At 45.8% G+C, this 18418-nt stretch overlaps 2 non-coding genes across 2 annotated transcripts; both read left to right on the top strand.

Annotated features, from left to right (window-relative positions):
• The first annotated feature begins 12062 nt into the window (after positions 1-12062).
• Positions 12063-12134, top strand: TRNAH-GUG (transfer RNA histidin (anticodon GUG)). The gene has a single exon. It is a non-coding gene; the product is annotated as a tRNA-His (tRNA).
• Positions 12135-16757: 4623 nt separating this feature from the next.
• Positions 16758-16829, top strand: TRNAH-GUG (transfer RNA histidin (anticodon GUG)). The gene has a single exon. It is a non-coding gene; the product is annotated as a tRNA-His (tRNA).
• The last annotated feature ends 1589 nt before the right edge of the window (positions 16830-18418 follow it).

Below are 18418 nucleotides of genomic sequence, written 5' to 3' on the forward strand. Positions count from 1 at the left end.
GAGAACGAGGCGGCATGAACATGCATCCTTGTATGCAGGTGTGACATGGAGTCATCATGAACATGCATCCCTTTATAAGGACATAACATGGAGGACGCATGAACATGAATGCCTGAATTTTATGGTGGTGGCCTTCGGGTGATTTGGCACGTGCAATTGGTGAAGAGCACTTCTCCTGCGCAAAAAAATAAATGTACTATTAGCACCCCGGAGGGAGCCTCTGCACTTCTTATAGGGAGAAAACTCTGCAATGGAAGGGGACAGGGTCAATAACAGCTGTAAACTCTCACAAGACCATCACTGCTCTCACACTTTCCTGCTCTCAGGCTGGCGGGCCATTATCGGCCCTGGCTGCCACACCATTGCCACGTTTTTGTAACTATATTATTTCTAATTGGCTCCACTTTGATGACTTTCATTTGGATTCTGACTTGATTATTGAGATCTTAAATAAGTGACTGGGGATCAGGTGTCCACTTATTCTCATGGATAACATCACAACCAACCTTTAATTCAAACATGAGTCATGACATCACAGATGGAGTACAGCTTATGATAGAGGTGGAACGTCACATTGTAGCAGCCCAAGTAGCTCGCCGTGATCGTATAGTGGTTAGTACTCTGCGTTGTGGCCGCAGCAACCTCGGTTCGCACGGCATTGCGGTGAGGCAATGTCACGGCAGTTGGGCAGATATTTTAGAATTTCCATTAATACATTGGCAATCTCTGTGGAGGACTGAAACAATTCGATATGTCCTGTTACTGTTATGAACCTTTTGTTTCTTTAATGCTCTTTGCACACTTTTTCATCGGGTGACTGTAATGTATTTCAACCAAATCTAATTAAGAGCGCATTATGTGGTGACATTTGCAGTACATGAAACATTGTAACACTGCCATTTATGTCAGTAACCACTAGCTTGATTAAGACATATGTATTGCAGCGACAGTATTTCCCAGTTACAAATGGGAATAAAAACAACATCCGCGAGGGATTGAACCAACGACATTTAACTGATGTTGCCAATGGAGCGCGTTACAGAGAGCGCGAGGTCCCGCCTTTACAGTCTCACGCTGATGATAATACAGATGTTTAAATAAACAGGCATATCTGTGGACTTGTGGTCTTTCTACATTGGGACTCATAGTCTAGTCCTAGGCTATTGTAGGCACTGGCATATCTTTTAGTGGAATGAGAGGCATTCTGTAGTCGCGTGAAAGGACCTTTCAAGTCAATCTGATCTGTATTGTCCTGTGAAAAAAAGCGTTCTTAGACACAGTCAGGAGTTTTTGGGGATAATGGGAAAATCATTTCCAACTAAATGACAGGAATTTCTTAGTCCAATCATGAGGTGTGCTAGGCTTTTTTATACTGTGGCGGAAAGAGAGAGAGTATAACAGTCATTATAAATAAAGGGCCAAGGAAGTGACAGTTTATGGAAGGAACAATTTGCACATAGTTTTAGAATGTGGTCAGGAGGAGGACAATGTGCTTACACATATGAAACATTAGAAGGTAGACATTATGGAAGCACATATATTTCTTTATTTTTATTGTATTTGGGGAGAGGGGGTTAATATAGCACGTCCAATGTGGAAAAGTGCTTTCCATAGCACCTTGCAGGTGGGCGACATCTAGAGCTGTGCAGTAGCCACCCATGCCCCAGACGTCAAAGAGAACAAGAAGTTACACATGTTGGAAGTGAGGGTGAGACATTGAGGAGATATGATCCCCGTATGAAGCCGAGAGAAGGAGGAGGCGTGAACGTGCATCCATGTATGCAGGCGAGAAGGGAAGGAGCATTGGTCATGCATCCCTGAATGAGGGTGAGACAGGGAGGAGATATGATCCCCGTATGAAGCCGAGAGAAGGAGGAGGCGTGAACGTGCATCCATGTATGCGGGCGAGACAGGAAGGAGCGTTGGTCAAGCATCCCTGCATGAGGGTGAGACAGGGACGAGATATGATCCCCGTATGAAGCCGAGAGAAGGAGGAGGCGTGAACGTGCATCCATGTATGCAGGCGAGAAGGGAAGGAGCATTGGTCATGCATCCCTGCATGAGGGTGAGACAGGGAGGAGATATGATCCCCGTATGACGCCGAGAGAAGGAGGAGGCGTGAACGTGCATCCATGTATGCGGGCGAGACGGGAAGGAGCATTGGTCATGCATCCCTTCCTGAGGGTGAGACAGGGTGGAGATAAAATCCCCGTATGACGCCGAGAGAACGAGGAGACATGAACATGCATCCATGTATGCGGGCGAGAAGGGAAAGAGCATTGGTCATGCATCCCTGCATGAGGGTGAGACAGGGAGGAGATAAAATCCCTGTATGAAGCCAAGAGAACGAGGTGGCATGAACATGCATCCTTGTATGCAGGTGTGACATGGAGTCATCATGAACATGCATCCCTTTATAAGGACATAACATGGATGACGCATGAACATGAATGCCTGAATTTTATGGTGGTGGCCTTCGGGTGATTTGGCACGTGCAATTGGTGAAGAGCACTTCTCCTGCGCAAAAAAATAAATGTACTATTAGCACCCCGGAGGGAGCCTCTGCACTTCTTATAGGGAGAAAACTCTGCAATGGAAGGGGACAGGGTCAATAACAGCTGTAAACTCTCACAAGACCATCACTGCTCTCACACTTTCCTGCTCTCAGGCTGGCGGGCCATTATCGGCCCTGGCTGCCGCACCATTGCCAGGTTTGTGTAACTATATTATTTCTAATTGGCTCCACTTTGATGACTTTCATTTGGATTCTGACTTGATTATTGAGATCTTAAATAAGTGACTGGGGATCAGGTGTCCACTTATTCTCATGGATAACATCACAACCAACCTTTAATTCAAACATGAGTCATGACATCACAGATGGAGTACAGCTTATGATAGAGGTGGAACGTCACATTGTAGCAGCCCAAGTAGCTCTCCGTGATCGTATAGTGGTTAGTAGTCTGCGTTGTGGCCACAGCAACCTCGGTTCGAATCCGAGTCACGGCATTGCGGTGAGGCAGTTGGGCATATATTTTAGAATTTCCATTAATACATTGGCAATCTCTGTGGAGGACTGAAACAATTCGATATGTCCTGTTACTGTTATGAACCTTTTGTTTCTTTAATGCTCTTTGCACACTTTTTCATCGGGTGACTGTAATGTATTTCAACCAAATCTAATTAAGAGCTCATTATGTGGTGACATTTGCAGTACATGAAACATTACAACACTGCCATTTACGTCAATAACCACTAGCTTGATTAAGACATATGTATTGCAGCAACAGTATTTCCCAGTTACAAATGGGAATAAAAACAACATCCGCGAGGGATTGAACCAACGACATTTAACTGATGTTGCCAATGGAGCGCGTTACAGAGAGCGCGAGGTCCCGCCTTTACAGTCACACGCTGATGATAATACAGATGTTTAAATAAACAGGCATATCTGTGGACGTGTGGTCTTTCTACATTGGGACTCATAGTCTAGTCCTAGGCTATTGTAGGCACTGGCGTATCTTTTAGTGGAATGAGAGGCATTCTGTAGTCGCGTGAAAGGACCTTTCAAGTCAATCTGATCTGTATTGTCCTGTGAAAAAAAGCGTTCTTAGACACAGTGAGGAGTTTTTGGGGATAATGGGAAAATCATTTCCAACTAAATGACAGGAATTTCTTAGTCCAATCATGAGGTGTGCTAGGCTTTTTTATACTGTGGCGGAAAGAGAGAGAGTATAACAGTCATTATAAATAAAGGGCCAAGGAAGTGACAGTTTATGGAAGGAACAATTTGCACATAGTTTTAGAATGTGGTCAGGAGGAGGACAATGTGCTTACACATATGAAACATTAGAAGGTAGACATTATGGAAGCACATATATTTCTTTATTTTTATTGTATTTGGCAGAGGGGGTTAATATAGCACGTCCAATGTGGAAAAGTGCTTTCCATAGCACCTTGCAGGTGGGCGACATCTAGAGCTGTGCAGTAGCCACCCATGCCCCAGACGTCAAAGAGAACAAGAAGTTACACATGTTGGAAGTGAGGGTGAGACATTGAGGAGATATGATCCCCGTATGAAGCCGAGAGAAGGAGGAGGCGTGAACGTGCATCCATGTATGCAGGCGAGAAGGGAAGGAGCATTGGTCATGCATCCCTGCATGAGGGTGAGACAGGGAGGAGATATGATCCCCGTATGAAGCCAAGAGAATGAGGAGGCGTGAATGTGCATCCATGTAAGCGGGCGAGACGGGAAGGAGCATTGGTCATGCATCCCTTCCTGAGGGTGAGACAGGGTGGAGATAAAATCCCCGTATGAAGCCGAGAGAACGAGGAGACATGAACGTGCATCCATGTATGCGGGCGAGAAGGGAAGGAGCATTGGTCATGCATCCCTGCATGAGGGTGAGACAGGGAGGAGATAAAATCCCTGTATGAAGCCAAGAGAACGAGGCGGCATGAACATGCATCCTTGTATGCAGGTGTGACATGGAGTCATCATGAACATGCATCCCTTTATAAGGACATAACATGGAGGACGCATGAACATGAATGCCTGAATTTTATGGTGGTGGCCTTCGGGTGATTTGGCACGTGCAATTGGTGAAGAGCACTTCTCCTGCGCAAAAAAATAAATTTACTATTAGCACCCCGGAGGGAGCCTCTGAACTTCTTATAGGCAGAAAACTCTGCAATGGAAGGGGACAGGGTCAATAACAGCTGTAAACTCTCACAAGACCATCACTGCTCTCACACTTTCCTGCTCTCAGGCTGGCGGGCCATTATCGGCCCTGGCTGCCGCACCATTGCCAGGTTTGTGTAACTATATTATTTCTAATTGGCTCCGCTTTGATGACTTTCATTTGGATTCTGACTTGATTATTGAGATCTTAAATAAGTGACTGGGGATCAGGTGTCCACTTATTCTCATGGATAACATCACAACCAACCTTTAATTCAAACATGAGTCATGACATCACAGATGGAGTAGAGCTTATGATAGAGGTGGAACGTCACATTGTAGCAGCCCAAGTAGCTCGCCGTGATCGTATAGTGGTTAGTACTCTGCGTTGTGGCCGCAGCAACCTCGGTTCGCACGGCATTGCGGTGAGGCAATGTCACGGCAGTTGGGCAGATATTTTAGAATTTCCATTAATACATTGGCAATCTCTGTGGAGGACTGAAACAATTCGATATGTCCTGTTACTGTTATGAACCTTTTGTTTCTTTAATGCTTTTTGCACACTTTTTAATCGGGTTACTGTAATGTATTTCAACCAAATCTAATTAAGAGCGCATTATGTGGTGACATTTGCAGTACATGAAACATTATAACACTGCCATTTACGTCAATAACCACTAGCTTGATTAAGACATATGTATTGCAGCGACAGTATTTCCCAGTTACAAATGGGTATAAAAACAACATCCGCGAGGGATTGAACCAACGACATTTAGCTGATGTTGCCAATGGAGCGCGTTACAGAGAGCGCAAGGTCCCGCCTTTACAGTCACACGCTGATGATAATACAGATGTTTAAATAAAAAGGCATATCTGTGGACTTGTGGTCTTTCTACATTGGGACTCATAGTCTAGTCCTAGGCTATTGTAGGCACTGGCGTATCTTTTAGTGGAATGAGAGGCATTCTGTAGTCGCGTGAAAGGACCTTTCCAGTCAATCTGATCTGTATTGTCCTGTGAAAAAAAGCGTTCTTAGACACAGTGAGGAGTTTTTGGGGATAATGGGAAAATCATTTCCAACTAAATGACAGGAATTTCTTAGTCCAATCATGAGGTGTGCTAGGCTTTTTTATACTGTGGCGGAAAGAGAGAGAGTATAACAGTCATTATAAATAAAGGGCCAAGGAAGTGACAGTTTATGGAAGGAACAATTTGCACATTGTTTTAGAATGTGGTCAGGAGGAGGACAATGTGCTTACACATATGAAACATTAGAAGGTAGACATTATGGAAGCACATATATTTCTTTATTTTTATTGTATTTGGGGAGAGGGGGTTAATATAGCACGTCCAATGTGGAAAAGTGCTTTCCATAGCACCTTGCAGGTGGGCGACATCCTGAGCTGTGCAGTAGCCACCCATGCCCCAGACGTCAAAGAGAACAAGAAGTTACACATGTTGGAAGTGAGGGTGAGACATTGAGGAGATATGATCCCCGTATGAAGCAGAGAGAAGGAGGAGGCGTGAACGTGCATCCATGTATGCAGGCGAGAAGGGAAGGAGCATTGGTCATGCATCCCTGCATGAGGGTGAGACAGGGAGGAGATATGATCCCCGTATGAAGCCGAGAGAAGGAGGAGGCGTGAACGTGCATCCATGTATGCGGGCGAGGCAGGAAGGAGCATTGGTCATGCATCCCTGCATGAGGGTGAGACAGGGAGGAGATATGATCCCCGTATGAAGCCGAGAGAAGGAGGAGGCGTGAATGTGCATCCATGTATGCGGCGAGACGGGAAGGAGCATTGGTCATGCATCCCTTCCTGAGGGTGAGACAGGGAGGAGATAAAATCCCCGTATGAAGCCGAGAGAACGAGGAGACATGAACGTGCATCCATGTATGCGGGCGAGAAGGGAAGGAGCATTGGTCATGCATCCCTGCATGAGGGTGAGACAGGGAGGAGATAAAATCCCTGTATGAAGCCAAGAGAACGAGGCGGCATGAACATGCATCCTTGTATGCAGGTGTGACATGGAGTCATCATGAACATGCATCCCTTTATAAGGACATAACATGGAGGACGCATGAACATGAATGCCTGAATTTTATGGTGGTGGCCTTCGGGTGATTTGGCACGTGCAATTGGTGAAGAGCACTTCTCCTGCGCAAAAAAATAAATGTACTATTAGCACCCCGGAGGGAGCCTCTGCACTTCTTATAGGGAGAAAACTCTGCAATGGAAGGGGACAGGGTCAATAACAGCTGTAAACTCTCACAAGACCATCACTGCTCTCACACTTTCCTGCTCTCAGGCTGGCGGGCCATTATCGGCCCTGGCTGCCACACCATTGCCAGGTTTGTGTAACTATATTATTTCTAATTGGCTCCACTTTGATGACTTTCATTTGGATTCTGACTTGATTATTGAGATCTTAAATAAGTGACTGGGGACCAGGTGTCCACTTATTCTCATGGATAACATCACAACCAACCTTTAATTCAAACATGAGTCATGACATCACAGATGGAGTACAGTTTATGATAGAGTTGGAACGTCACATTGTAGCAGCCCAAGTAGCTCGCCGTGATCGTATAGTGGTTAGTACTCTGCGTTGTGGCCGCAGTAACCTCGGTTCGCACAGCATTGCGGTGAGGCAATGTCACGGCAGTTGGGCAGATATTTTAGAATTTCCATTAATACATTGGCAATCTCTGTGGAGGACTGAAACAATTCGATATGTCCTGTTACTGTTATGAACCTTTTGTTTCTTTAATGCTCTTTGCACACTTTTTCATCGGGTGACTGTAATGTATTTCAACCAAATCTAATTAAGAGCGCATTATGTGGTGACTTTTGCAGTACATGAAACATTATAACACTGCCATTTACGTCAATAACCACTAGCTTGATTAAGACATATGTATTGCAGCGACAGTATTTCCCAGTTACAAATGGGAATAAAAACAACATCCGCGAGGGATTGAACGAACGACATTTAACTGATGTTGCCAATGGAGCGCGTTACAGAGAGCGCGAGGTCCCGCCTTTACAGTCACACGCTGATGATAATACAGATGTTTAAATAAACAGGCATATCTGTGGACTTGTGGTCTTTCTACATTGGGACTCATAGTCTAGTCCTAGGCTATTGTAGGCACTGGCGTATCTTTTAGTGGAATGAGAGGCATTCTGTAGTCGCGTGAAAGGACCTTTCAAGTCAATCTGATCTGTATTGTCATGTGAAAAAAAACGTTCTTAGACACAGTGAGGAGTTTTTGGGGATAATGGGAAAATCATTTCCAACTAAATGACAGGAATTTCTTAGTCCAATCATGAGGTGTGCTAGGCTTTTTTATACTGTGGCGGAAAGAGAGAGAGTATAACAGTCATTATAAATAAAGGGCCAAGGAAGTGACAGTTTATGGAAGGAACAATTTGCACATAGTTTTAGAATGTGGTCAGGAGGAGGACAATGTGCTTACACATATGAAACATTAGAAGGTAGACATTATGGAAGCACATATATTTCTTTATTTTTATTGTATTTGGCAGAGGGGGTTAATATAGCACGTCCAATGTGGAAAAGTGCTTTCCATAGCACCTTGCAGGTGGGCGACATCTAGAGCTGTGCAGTAGCCACCCATGCCCCAGACGTCAAAGAGAACAAGAAGTTACACATATGGGAAGTGAGGGTGAGACATTGAGGAGATATGATCCCCGTATGAAGCCGAGAGAAGGAGGAGGCGTGAATGTGCATCCATGTATGCAGGCGAGAAGGGAAGGAGCATTGGTCATGCATCCCTGCATGAGGGTGAGACAGGGAGGAGATATGATCCCCGTATGAAGCCGAGAGAAGGAGGAGGCGTGAACGTGCATCCATGTATGCGGGCGAGACAGGAAGGAGCATTGGTCATGCATCCCTGCATGAGGGTGAGACAGGGAGGAGATATGATCCCCGTATGAAGCCAAGAGAAGGAGGAGGCGTGAACGTGCATCCATGTATGCAGGCGAGAAGGGAAGGAGCATTGGTCATGCATCCCTGCATGAGGGTGAGACAGGGAGGAGATATGATCCCCGTATGAAGCCGAGAGAAGGAGGAGGCGTGAACGTGCATCCATGTATGCGGGCGAGACAGGAAGGAGCATTGGTCATGCATCCCTGCATGAGGGTGAGACAGGGAGGAGATATGATCCCCGTATGAAGCCGAGAGAACGAGGAGGCGTGAACGTGCATCCATGTATGCGGGCGAGAAGGGAAGGAGCATTGGTCATGCATCCCTTCCTGAGGGTGGGACAGGGAGGAGATATGATCCCCGTATGAAGCCGAGAGAACGAGGAGACATGAACGTGCATCCATGTATGCGGGCGAGAAGGGAAGGAGCATTGGTCATGCATCCCTGCATGAGGGTGAGACAGGGAGGAGATAAAATCCCTGTATGAAGCCAAGAGAACGAGGCGGCATGAACATGCATCCTTGTATGCAGGTGTGACATGGAGTCATCATGAACATGCATCCCTTTATAAGGACATAACATGGAGGACGCATGAACATGAATGCCTGAATTTTGTGGTGGTGGCCTTCGGGTGATTTGGCACGTGCAATTGGTGAAGAGCACTTCTCCTGCGCAAAAAAATAAATGTACTATTAGCACCCCGGAGGGAGCCTCTGCACTTCTTATAGGGAGAAAACTCTGCAATGGAAGGGGACAGGGTCAATAACAGCTGTAAACTCTCACAAGACCATCACTGCTCTCACACTTTCCTGCTCTCAGGCTGGCGGGCCATTATCGGCCCTGGCTGCCACACCATTGCCAGGTTTGTGTAACTATATTATTTCTAATTGGCTCCACTTTGATGACTTTCATTTGGATTCTGACTTGATTATTGAGATCTTAAATAAGTGACTGGGGATCAGGTGTCCACTTATTCTCATGGATAACATCACAACCAACCTTTAATTCAAACATGAGTCATGACATCACAGATGGAGTACAGCTTATGATAGAGTTGGAACGTCACATTGTAGCAGCCCAAGTAGCTCGCCGTGATCGTATAGTGGTTAGTACTCTGCGTTGTGGCCGCAGCAACCTCGGTTCGCACAGCATTGCGGTGAGGCAATGTCACGGCAGTTGGGCAGATATTTTAGAATTTCCATTAATACATTGGCAATCTCTGTGGAGGACTGAAACAATTTGATATGTCCTGTTACTGTTATGAACCTTTTGTTTCTTTAATGCTCTTTGCACACTTTTTCATCGGGTGACTGTAATGTATTTCAACCAAATCTAATTAAGAGCGCATTATGTGGTGACATTTGCAGTACATGAAACATTGTAACACTGCCATTTACGTCAATAACCACTAGCTTGATTAAGACATATGTATTGCAGCGACAGTATTTCCCAGTTACAAATGGGAATAAAAACAACATCCTCGAGGGATTGAACCAACGACATTTAACTCATGTTGCCAATGGAGCGAGTTACAGAGAGCGCAAGGTCCCGCCTTTACAGTCACACGCTGATGATAATACAGATGTTTAAATAAACAGGCATATCTGTGGACTTGTGGTCTTTCTACATTGGGACTCATAGTCTAGTCCTAGGCTATTGTAGGCACTGGCGTATCTTTTAGTGGAATGAGAGGCATTCTGTAGTCGCGTGAAAGGACCTTTCAAGTCAATCTGATCTGTATTGTCCTGTGAAAAAAAGCGTTCTTAGACACAGTGAGGAGTTTTTGGGGATAATGGGAAAATCATTTCCAACTAAATGACAGGAATTTCTTAGTCCAATCATGAGGTGTGCTAGGCTTTTTTATACTGTGGCGGAAAGAGAGAGAGTATAACAGTCATTATAAATAAAGGGCCAAGGAAGTGACAGTTTATGGAAGGAACAATTTGCACATAGTTTTAGAATGTGGTCAGGAGGAGGACAATGTGCTTACACATATGAAACATTAGAAGGTAGACATTATGGAAGCACATATATTTCTTTATTTTTATTGTATTTGGGGAGAGGGGGTTAATATAGCACGTCCAATGTGGAAAAGTGCTTTCCATAGCACCTTGCAGGTGGGCGACATCTAGAGCTGTGCAGTAGCCACCCATGCCCCAGACGTCAAAGAGAACAAGAAGTTACACATGTTGGAAGTGAGGGTGAGACATTGAGGAGATATGATCCCCGTATGAAGCCGAGAGAAGGAGGAGGCGTGAACGTGCATCCATGTATGCAGGCGAGAAGGGAAGGAGCATTGGTCATGCATCCCTGCATGAGGGTGAGACAGGGAGGAGATATTATCCCCGTATGAAGCCGAGAGAAGGAGGAGGCGTGAACGTGCATCCATGTATGCGGGCGAGACAGGAAGGAGCGTTGGCCATGCATCCCTGCATGAGGGTGAGAGAGGGAGGAGATATGATCCCCGTATGAAGCCGAGAGAAGGAGGAGGCGTGAACGTGCATCCATGTATGCAGGCGAGAAGGGAAGGAGCATTGGTCATGCATCCCTGCATGAGGGTGAGACAGGGAGGAGATATGATCCCCGTATGAAGCCGAGAGAAGGAGGAGGCGTGAACGTGCATCCATGTATGCGGGCGAGACAGGAAGGAGCATTGGTCATGCATCCCTGCATGAGGGTGAGACAGGGAGGAGATATGATCCCCGTATGAAGCCGAGAGAAGGAGGAGGCATGAACGTGCATCCATGTATGCGGGCGAGACGGGAAGGAGCATTGGTCATGCATCCCTTCCTGAGGGTGAGACAGGGAGGAGATAAAATCCCTGTATGAAGCCAAGAGAACGAGGCGGCATGAACATGCATCCTTGTATGCAGGTGTGACATGGAGTCATCATGAACATGCATCCCTTTATAAGGACATAACATGGAGGACGCATGAACATGAATGCCTGAATTTTATGGTGGTGGCCTTCGGGTGATTTGCCACGTGCAATTGGCGAAGAGCACTTCTCCTGTGCAAAAAAATAAATTTACTATTAGCACCCCGGAGGGAGCCTCTGCACTTCTTATAGGGAGAAAACTCTGCAATGGAAGGGGACAGGGTCAATAACAGCTGTAAACTCTCACAAGACCATCACTGCTCTCACACTTTCCTGCTCTCAGGCTGGCGGGCCATTATCGGCCCTGGCTGCCGACCCATTGCCAGGTTTGTGTAACTATATTATTTCTAATTGGCTCCACTTTGATGACTTTCATTTGGATTCTGACTTGATTATTGAGATCTTAAATAAGTGACTGGGGATCAGGTGTCCACTTATTCTCATGGATAACATCACAACCAACCTTTAATTCAAACATGAGTCATGACATCACAGATGGAGTACAGCTTATGATAGAGGTGGAACGTCACATTGTAGCAGCCCAAGTAGCTCGCCGTGATCGTATAGTGGTTAGTACTCTGCGTTGTGGCCGCAGCAACCTCGGTTCGAATCCGAGTCACGGCATTGCGGTGAGGCAATGTCACGGCAGTTGGGCAGATATTTTAGAATTTCCATTAATACATTGGCAATCTCTGTGGAGGACTGAAACAATTCGATATGTCCTGTTACTGTTATGAACCTTTTGTTTCTTTAATGCTCTTTGCACACTTTTTCATCGGGTGACTGTAATGTATTTCAACCAAATCTAATTAAGAGCGCATTATGTGGTGACATTTGCAGTACATGAAACATTATAACACTGCCATTTACGTCAATAACCACTAGCTTGATTAAGACATATGTATTGCAGCGACAGTATTTCCCAGTTACAAATGGGAATAAAAACAACATCCGCGAGGGATTGAACCAACGACATTTAACTGATGTTGCCAATGGAGCGCGTTACAGAGAGCGCGAGGTCCCGCCTTTACAGTCACACGCTGATGTTAATACAGATGTTTAAATAAACAGGCATATCTGTGGACTTGTGGTCTTTCTACATTGGGACTCATAGTCTAGTCCTAGGCTATTGTAGGCAAAGGCGTATCTTTTAGTGGAATGAGAGGCATTCTGTAGTCGCGTGAAAGGACCTTTCAAGTCAATCTGATCTGTATTGTCCTGTGAAAAAAAGCGTTCTTAGACACAGTGAGGAGTTTTTGGGGATAATGGGAAAATCATTTCCAACTAAATGACAGGAATTTCTTAGTCCAATCATGAGGTGTGCTAGGCTTTTTTATACTGTGGCGGAAAGAGAGAGAGTATAACAGTCATTATAAATAAAGGGCCAAGGAAGTGACAGTTTATGGAAGGAACAATTTGCACATAGTTTTAGAATGTGGTCAGGAGGAGGACAATGTGCTTACACATATGAAACATTAGAAGGTAGACATTATGGAAGCACATATATTTCTTTATTTTTATTGTATTTGGGGAGAGGGGGTTAATATAGCACGTCCAATGTGCAAAAGTGCTTTCCATAGCACCTTGCAGGTGGGCGACATCTAGAGCTGTGCAGTAGCCACCTATGCCCCAGACGTGAAAGAGAACAAGAAGTTACACATGTTGGAAGTGAGGGTGAGACATTGAGGAGATATGATCCCCGTATGAAGCCGAGAGAAGGAGGAGGCGTGAACGTGCATCCATGTATGCAGGCGAGAAGGGAAGGAGCATTGGTCATGCATCCCTGCATGAGGGTGAGACAGGGAGGAGATATGATCCCCGTATGAAGCCGAGAGAAGGAGGAGGCGTGAACGTGCATCCATGTATGCGGGCGAGACAGGAAGGAGCATTGGTCATGCATCCCTGCATGAGGGTGAGACAGGGAGGAGATATGATCCCCGTATGAAGCCGAGAGAAGGAGCAGGCGTGAACGTGCATCCATGTATGCGGGCGAGACGGGAAGGAGCATTGGTCATGCATCCCTTCCTGAGGGTGAGACAGGGAGGAGATAAAATCCCCGTATGAAGCCGAGAGAACGAGAAGACATGAACGTGCATGCATGTATGCGGGCGAGAAGGGAAGGAGCATTGTTCATGCATCCCTGCATGAGGGTGAGACAGGGAGGAGATAAAATCCCTGTATGAAGCCAAGAGAACGAGGCGGCATGAACATGCATCCTTGTATGCAGGTGTGACATGGAGTCATCATGAACATGCATCCCTTTATAAGGACATAACATGGAGGACGCATGAACATGAATGCCTGAATTTTATGGTGGTGGCCTTCGGGTGATTTGGCACGTGCAATTGGCGAAGAGCACTTCTCCTGTGCAAAAAAATAAATGTACTATTAGCACCCCGGAGGGAGCCTCTGCACTTCTTATAGGGAGAAAACTCTGCAATGGAAGGGGACAGGGTCAATAACAGCTGTAAACTCTCACAAGACCATCACTGCTCTCACACTTTCCTGCTCTCAGGCTGGCGGGCCATTATCGGCCCTGGCTGCCGACCCATTGCCAGGTTTGTGTAACTATATTATTTCTAATTGGCTCCACTATGATGACTTTCATTTGGATTCTGACTTGATTATTGAGATCTTAAATAAGTGACTGGGGATCAGGTGTCCACTTATTCTCATGGATAACATCACAACCAACCTTTAATTCAAACATGAGTCATGACATCACAGATGGAGTACAGCTTATGACAGAGGTGGAACGTCACATCGTAGTAGCCCACTCGCGTGATCGTATAGTGGTTAGTACTCTGCGTTGTGGCCGCAGCAACCTCGGTTCGAATCCGAGTCACGGCATTGCGGTGAGGCAATGTCACGGCAGTTGGGCAGATATTTTAGAATTTCCATTAATACATTGGCAATCTCTGTGGAGGACTGAAACAATTCGATTTGTCCTGTTACTGTTATGAACCTTTTGTTTCTTTAATGCTCTTTGCACACTTTTTCATCGGGTGACTGTAATGTATTTCAACCAAATCTAATTAAGAGCGCATTATGTGGTGACATTTGCAGTACATAATAATTATAACACTGCCATTTACGTCAATAACCACTAGCTTGATTAAGACATATGTATTGCAGCGACAGTATTTCCCAGTTACAAATGGGAATAAAAACAACATCCGCGAGGGATTGAACCAACGACATTTAACTGATGTTGCCAATGGAGCGCGTTACAGAGAGCGCGAGGTCCCGCCTTTACAGTCACACGCTGATGATAATACAGATGTTTAAATAAACAGGCATATCTGTAGACTTGTGGTCTTTCTACATTGGGACTCATAGTCTAGTCCTAGGCTATTGTAAGCAAAGGCGTATCTTTTAGTGGAATGAGAGGCATTCTGTGGTCGCGTGAAAGGACCTTTCAAGTCAATCTGATCTGTATTGTCCTGTGAAAAAAAGCGTTCTTAGACACAGTGAGGAGTTTTTGGGGATAATGGGAAAATCATTTCCAACTAAATGACAGGAATTTCTTAGTCCAATCATGAGGTGTGCTAGGCTTTTTTATACTGTGGCGGAAAGAGAGAGAGTATAACAGTCATTATAAATAAAGGGCCAAGGAAGTGACAGTTTATGGAAGGAACAATTTGCACATAGTTTTAGAATGTGGTCAGGAGGAGGACAATGTGCTTACACATATGAAACATTAGAAGGTAGACATTATGGAAGCACATATATTTCTTTATTTTTATTGTATTTGGGGAGAGGGGGTTAATATAGCACGTCCAATGTGGAAAAGTGCTTTCCATAGCACCTTGCAGGTGGGCGACATCTAGAGCTGTGCAGTAGCCACCCATGCCCCAGACGTCAAAGAGAACAAGAAGTTACACATGTTGGAAGTGAGGGTGAGACATTGAGGAGATATGATCCCCGTATGAAGCCGAGAGAAGGAGGAGGCGTGAACGTGCATCCATGTATGCACGCGAGAAGGGAAGGAGCATTGGTCATGCATCCCTGCATGAGGGTGAGACAGGGAGGAGATATGATCCCCGTATGAAGCCGAGAGAAGGAGGAGGCGTGAACGTGCATCCATGTATGCGGGCGAGACAGGAAGGAGCATTGGTCATGCATCCCTGCATGAGCGTGAGACAGGGAGGAGATATGATCCCTGTATGAAGCCGAGAGAAGGAGGAGGCGTGAACGTGCATCCATGTATGCAGGCGAGAAGGGAAGGAGCATTGGTCATGCATCCCTGCATGAGGGTGAGACAGGGAGGAGATATGATTCCCGTATGAAGCCGAGAGAAGGAGGAGGCGTGAACGTGCATCCATGTATGCGGGCGAGACAGGAAGGAGCATTGGTCATGCATCCCTGCATGAGGGTGAGACAGGGAGGAGATATGATCCCCGTATGAAGCCGAGAGAAGGAGGAGGCGTGAACGTGCATCCATGTATGCGGGCGAGACAGGAAGGAGCATTGGTAATGCATCCCTTCCTGAGGGTGAGACAGGGTGGAGATAAAATCCCTGTATGAAGCCGAGAGAACGAGGAGACATGAACGTGCATCCATGTATGCGGGCGAGAAGGGAAGGAGCATTGGTCATGCATCCCTGCATGAGGGTGAGACAGGGAGGAGATAAAATCCCTGTATGAAGCCAAGAGAACGAGGCGCTATGAACATGCATCCTTGTATGCAGGTGTGACATGGAGTCATCATGAACATGCATCCCTTTATAAGGACATAACATGGAGGACGCATGAACATGAATGCCTGAATTTTATGGTGGTGGCCTTCGGGTGATTTGGCACGTGCAATTGGTGAAGAGCACTTCTCCTGCGCAAAAAAATAAATTTACTATTAGCACCCCGGAGGGAGCCTCTGCACTTCTTTTAGGGAGAAAACTCTGCAATGGAAGGGGACTTGGTCAATAACAGCTGTAAACTCTCACAAGACCATCACTGCTCTCACACTTTCCTGCTCTCAGGCTGGCGGGCCATTATCGGCCCTGGCTGCCGCACCATTGCCAGGTTTGTGTAACTATATTATTTCTAATTGGCTCCACTTTGATGACTTTCATTTGGATTCTGACTTGATTATTGAGATCTTAAATAAGTGACTGGGGATCAGGTGTCCACTTATTCTCATGGATAACATCACAACCAACCTTTAATTCAAACATGAGTCATGACATCACAGATGGAGTACAGCTTATGATAGAGGTGGAACGTCACATTGTAACAGCCAAAGTAGCTCGCCGTGATCGTATAGTGGTTAGTACTCTGCGTTGTGGCCGCAGCAACCTCGGTTCGAATCCGAGTCACGGCATTGCGGTGAGGCAATGTCACGGCAGTTGGGCAGATATTTTAGAATTTCCATTAATACATTGGCAATCTCTGTGGAGGACTGAAACAATTCGATATGTCCTGTTACTGTTATGAACCTTTTGTTTCTTTAATGCTCTTTGCACACTTTTTCATCGGGTGACTGTAATGTATTTCAACCAAATCTAATTAAGAGCGCATTATGTGGTGACATTTGCAGTACATGAAACATTATAACACTGCCATTTACGTCAATAACCACTAGCTTGATTAAGACATATGTATTGCAGCGACAGTATTTCCCAGTTACAAATGGGAATAAAAACAACATCCGCGAGGGATTGAACCAACGACATTTAACTGATGTTGCCAATGGAGCGCGTTACAGAGAGCGCGAGGTCCCGCCTTTACAGTCACACGCTGATGATAATACAGATGTTTAAATAAACAGGCATATCTGTGGACTTGTGGTCTTTCTACATTGGGACTCATAGTCTAGTCCTAGGCTAGTGTAGGCACTGGCGTATCTTTTAGTGGAATGAGAGGCATTCTGTAGTCGCGTGAAAGGACCTTTCAAGTCAATCTGATCTGTATTGTCCTGTGAAAAAAAGCGTTCTTAGACACAGTGAGGAGTTTTTGGGGATAATGGGAAAATCATTTCCAACTAAATGACAGGAATTTCTTAGTCCAATCATGAGGTGTGCTAGGCTTTTTTATACTGTGGCGGAAAGAGAGAGAGTATAACAGTCATTATAAATAAAGGGCCAAGGAAGTGACAGTTTATGGAAGGAACAATTTGCACATAGTTTTAGAATGTGGTCAGGAGGAGGACAATGTGCTTACACATATGAAACATTAGAAGGTAGACATTATGGAAGCACATATATTTCTTTATTTTTATTGTATTTGGGGAGAGGGGGTTAATATAGCACGTCCAATGTGGAAAAGTGCTTTTCATAGCACCTTGCAGGTGGGCGACATCTAGAGCTGTGCAGTAGCCACCCATGCCCCAGACGTCAAAGAGAACAAGAAGTTACACATGTTGGAAGTGAGGGTGAGACATTGAGGAGATATGATCCCCGTATGAAGCCGAGAGAAGGAGGAGGCGTGAACGTGCATCCATGTATGCAGGCGAGAAGGGAAGGAGCATTGGTCATGCATCCCTGCATGAGGGTGAGACAAGGAGGAGATATGATCCCCGTATGAAGCCGAGAGAAGGAGGAGGCGTGAACATGTATGCGGGCGAGACAGGAAGGAGCATTGGTCATGCATCCCTGCATGAGGGTGAGACAGGGAGGAGATATGATCCCCGTATGAAGCCGAGAGAAGGAGGAGGCGTGAACGTGCATCCATGTATGCAGGCGAGAAGGGAAGGAGCATTGGTCATGCATCCCTGCATGAGGGTGAGACAGGGAGGAGATATGATCCCCGTATGAAGCCGAGAGAAGGAGGAGGCGTGAACGTGCATCCATGTATGCGGGCCAGACAGGAAGGAGCATTGGTCATGCATCCCTGCATGAGGGTGAGACAGGGAGGAGATATGATCCCCGTATGAAGCCGAGAGAAGGAGGAGGCGTGAACGTGCATCCATGT

The sequence above is a fragment of the Ambystoma mexicanum genome (assembly GCF_040938575.1).
Source record: "Ambystoma mexicanum isolate Mex_15411 chromosome 12 unlocalized genomic scaffold, UKY_AmexF1_1 Mex_chr12_unloc.1, whole genome shotgun sequence".
NCBI classification, from domain to species: domain Eukaryota; kingdom Metazoa; phylum Chordata; class Amphibia; order Caudata; family Ambystomatidae; genus Ambystoma; species Ambystoma mexicanum.